Source organism: Pipistrellus kuhlii, unplaced genomic scaffold, assembly GCF_014108245.1.
Source record: "Pipistrellus kuhlii isolate mPipKuh1 unplaced genomic scaffold, mPipKuh1.p scaffold_m20_p_27, whole genome shotgun sequence".
Taxonomy (NCBI): Eukaryota; Metazoa; Chordata; class Mammalia; order Chiroptera; family Vespertilionidae; genus Pipistrellus; species Pipistrellus kuhlii.
In genome coordinates this window covers 1,017,697-1,022,857 of record NW_023425526.1, presented here as the reverse complement: position 1 = coordinate 1,022,857, position 5,161 = coordinate 1,017,697, and positions in this window count along the sequence as shown.

Sequence of the window (5,161 nt, the reverse complement as noted above, 5' to 3'; positions counted from 1 at the left end):
GGAAGGGAGAGAGATAGAGAGCTAGAAATGTCGATGAGAGAGAAACATCGACTAGCTGCCTCTTGCACACCCCCTACCGGGGATGTGCCCCCAACCAACGTACATGCCCCTGACCGGAATCGAACCCGGGACCTTTCAGTCCGCAGACCGATGCTCTACCGCTGAGCCAAACCGGTTTCGGCCAAGATTCTTTCTTTTATTATTACCTTTCTGTTTACAGAACTTGCTTTAGCCATTTATTAGGGATAGGCCTTCTAAATGCAAATTCTGTGTTCTGTCATCTGACAATATGTTTATTTCCCCTTTATTCCTGAAGGATAGTTTTGCCAGATATAGAATGTGTGGTTGCCAGTTCTTTTCTTTCAGCACTTGAAAAATAGGCCTTTCCTTCTAGTGTCTGTAGTTTGTATCATATAAATTGCTCATAATGTATCATTTCCCTGTGGCTGCTTTCAATATTTTTCTTTTTCTTAATTTTTAGAAATTTAATTATGTGACTTGGCGTGGATTTGGGGGGATTTATCTAATTTAGGATTCACTAGGCTTCTTGGATATAGGTTGATGTTCTTTTCAAATTTGGAAAGCTTTCAGCCATTATTTCTTTGAATTCTCTTTCAACCACAATCTCTCTCATCTTTGGACTCTGATATAACAAATGTTGGATCTTTCATTATTGTCACACAGGCTTGAAGCTCGGTTTTTATTGTTGTGTTTATTTTCTTTCTATTGTTCAGATTGGGAGAAATCTATTAACATTTCCTCAAGTTTCCAATTCTGTTCTTTCACATTTTCACCCTATTATTAAACCCATCCAATTTTTTTAAAAAAAATTATGATCATTGGGTTTCTTCAGTTCTATAATTTCCCATTTGGTTCTATTTTTTTTGGGTGAGTTTTACAATTTTTTTTTCATTTGTGTCAACAGAATTCATAATTGTTGTTGAAGCACTTTTATAATGACAGCTTTAACATCCTTGTCAAATGATCCTGGCACCTCATTCATCTCAGCATCAGCAACAGATGATTGCTTATCTTTCTGCTCTCCAGTTGTGGTTTTTCGGTGTCTTTATATGACTGGTGATCCTCTATTGTATCTTGGACATTTTAGTGATTATGTTAGCAGGCTGTCTTTTTAGATCTAGCACTGGGCTACCTTTGTGAGCTGTGGTTACAATAACAATTTAATTCCCACAGTCTTCATGCTGTTGTGTTTGCCTGCTTCGTTTATCCACAAGGGACTGAGTTTGTCTGCTTCATTTATCCACAAGGGGTGGAGTGACTTTCCCTGAGCTGGTGCTATGAGGAAAGGGACCTCCTAGGGCTTGGAAATAAAGGTGGTTCTTGGCAGGACCCCCCATGTCTTTGGGGCAGGTGGTTTTTGTGGCAGGTTGTCCCTTGCTGATGCCACCCTGTTCCTTGGTGTTTCCAGGTGAGAGAGAGGAGTCTCAGGCCTTTGTCTGGAGATAACGAAGCTTCCTGGGATCAGGACTTCCTGTGGTAAGACCCCCCTCGCCAGCACTGTTCCACTTCCTTGTGTTTCTCAAGGGAGGAGAAGGTCTCAAGCCAGTGGGAAAGGAGAGGATGTCCCCTCCCAGGTTTGTCCAGAAGGTTCCTGATCCATGACTCTTGACATTTTTGAGTGGGCCTCCTGTCTATTTTCTATTGCAGAATTGGGGTTTTGGGAAGCATATTAATTTGCAATTCCCTAGTGACGTGCAATGCTGAATATTTTTTAACATGCTTTGTTAACATCTGCATATGTTCTTTGGTGAGGTGCCTGTTTAGGTCTTTGCCCCATTGGGGGTTGTTGCATTTTAAGAATTATTTGTATACAGTGCATGAAATTTGTGCACTCGGAGCCGGGGTGCAGATGGGAGGAGGTCTCTCAGCCTGGCCTGTGCCCTCTTGCAGTCAGGGAGCCCTTGGGGGATGTCCAACTGATGGCTTAGGCCCACCCCCTCTGGTAGTTGGACATTTTTATTTCTGCCTTGGAGGTGGGAGAGGCTCCTACCACCGCCACTGTGCTCACCAGCCGTGAGCCAAGCTCAGGGCTTCTGGCTGAGCGGCACTCCCCCTGTAGGAACACAGTGACCAACACTCCTGCATTGAGCATCTGCCCCCTGGTGGTCAGTGCACATCATAGTGACCAGTGGTTCCACCGTTCAATTGATTTGCATATTAGCATTTTATTATATAGGACTTTGTATGTTATTAACAGTATTTGATCAGATGGAACTTTGGCAAGTGATTTCTCCCAGTCTGTGGCTTGCCTTCTCACAACCTTGATACTGAGGTTTGAGAAAACTATTCTTCATGGGATATATGGCTTGGAAATAGTTTATTCCAGTCTGTAGCTTGTCTTTTCATCCTCTTCACAAGGTATTTCACAGAAAAAAGTTTGTAATTTAATTTTAACGAGGTCCCACTTATCAACTGTATTTTGCTTTTGGTATCATGTCTAGCTCTTTGCCTGGCTTTAGGTCTCAAATGTGAAAGGAGAGCTCAGAAAGGTGGAAAGAGAAAGATGAGCAGATTAGAAACCGAAAATTAGAAGAGCAGCAAGGCAACATTGGGTTCACCCAAATGAACTGGAAACATGTGTCCACATATGCACACAGACAAGCATCTCATGATCTCACTTATATGTGGAACCTAATGAACAAAATAAACCGGTGAACAAAATAGATACAGAGATATTGAAGCATGCAAAAGACTGAACAGTTCAAATAAACCTATCAGAACCTTTAAAATAAAAAAACAGTTACAATAGCAAATGCTGGTGAGGATGTGGAGAAACTGGATCACTCTTATATTTCTGGTGGGAATGTAAAATGGTCCAGCTATTCTGGAAAACTAAACATACAATTGCAACTCAGCAACTGCATTCTTGGGAATTTGTTCCAGATAAATGAAAACTCAAGTTCATAGAAAAAAACTTAACATGAAGCTTTATTTGTAGTCACCAAGAACTGAAAACAATGCAGGTGTCCTTCAGTCGGTGAGTGATTAGAGAAACTGTGGTGCATCCATACCATAGATCAGTAATTTTCAATCCATCTGCAGCAAGAATTTTTAAAACATGCCATACCTGACTGTACAGTCGGAGGCTCAAATAACAAACTGACCTCTTTTTCCTTATATAATCAAATAAAAAATTACCACAGGCAACATAGCAGTAGACATTCAGTATGAATGGATCAAAATTGGACCTACATTTTGGGTCAGATTGGCAAAAGATAAAATTTAGTCTTGTGTGTGCTACAGAAGTTTAGTAATTAGTGTAAAATACCATGGAGATATATACATATATCTTTATCAAATATACCCATATGTAAAAGCAGTTAGTCTACCTGTCTCATGGTTAAGAAAATGATGATACATGAAAAAGATTGAAATTCACAGCTATAGACTAATACTCAGCAATTAACAGGAACTAAATATTGATCATGCAAGTACTTGGAGGAATCCTTTGAATAGAGTTATGTTAAGTGAAGAAAAGCCAATCCCAAAAGTTTGCATGGTATATTATTCCATTTATATAATTTTATTGAAATGAAAAAAAAAAAGAAATAGAAGACAGTAGCAGTTGCTAGAGGTTAGCCCAGGTCCAGAACCTCCTAGTAGAAGAGTACAGAGTTGCTATGAAGCACGTGGCTTCTTAGGAGCCACACATCAGTGATGCTTATTTATCTATGGACTCTCTGCCACATTCTTTGAAGACCACGCTGAGGCGAAGTGGGAACATGAGAAGTAGTTCCTAAGATAACTAAGAAAACACGAGGGTGAAATCTACTTTCTGATGATTAGAGGCCTGATAGAGATAACTGGGGAACTGGCGTGCAGGCTCCAGAGTTGGAGAATGAATTCACCAAGTTCGTGCTAGACCTGAAGACGTGGTTTCTGCCAACAATGAAACAGGTCTCTTATGCTTCATGGGAAAGTGCCTGGTAAACAGAAGAACACGGGCTATCTGGAACACCAGCTTGCATATCATAGGGAATTAGAAATCAGGCCCAGCAGGAAGACCCATCTTAAAAGCCTGCTTAAGTGTCAGGTAAAGAGATGTAATATCTGAAGGCAACAAAGCAAGCCTTCCCATTGTAGTAGGCCCCAAATTCAGCTACTTAAGCTCTTAATCTTCTCCATTCACAGAGGACTACTTTCCTTCACTGTTTTTTGTGCCAATAAATCTATTTTTGCCTTAAGAGGAAGAAAAGAAGAAGAAAGAGGAGGAAGAGGAGGAGGAGGAGGAGGAGGAGGAGAAAGAAGTGGATATGTCTATAGGGATTCTTGTGGTAACAGAATGTCTGTATTATGACTGTGGTGGTGGAGGTAGGAACCTACAAATGTGTTAAAGTTGCATAGAACTACACACACACACACACACACACACACACACACACACACACACTCACTCACTTAAGACTGAGACAATCTGAATAAGATTAGTGAACAGCATCAATGCCCTGGTTATGGTACTGTACTTCAGTATTGCCAAATGTTACCACTGGGGGAAACTTGGTGGGTGTTGGGTGTTTCTGTGTTGTTCTGAATGTGAATCTACAACTATCTCAACAATTTAAGATTGTGTTTTTACAAAAGGTCAATGAGCCATTCACTCCACTGGATGACTGAAGCTGGGCTCTGCCCAGGCAGGTGCACTTGTGCGCAACAGAGAGAACAGCCCAGGCTTAGTATTTCTGACTTGGGGATTCCACAAGGCTAACTGGCTCCTCTGCTGTTCCCTTCAGCTCCTCCTGGGTGTTGAGTGGTGGGTAATGAGAACACTTGGTGGAACCCCCTTTGTCACATCTCTTTTTTCACATGTCACTGATGTGCCACTGAGGAGTGCTCAGACAAAGCATTATCTGAAGAGAAACTTAATTAAACCTTTGGGGACACAGATAGAAAACAGCAGGTCAGTACTCCCGTGCAGAAGTCAGAACCTCCGGCTCCTGAAGGAACTCTGTGGACCGCCTCACTCCTTCTTGGGGAACCGCTGTCTTCCTCAGGGCTAGTGCTTGGTATCATATTACGTTACAAACATTTCTTCACATCAACAAAACCCTTAATGGACATAATTTTAGTAGCTTTATCGTATTCCATGGAGTAGATGCATCATCATTTTCTTAACCATGAGACAGGTAGACTAACTGCTTTT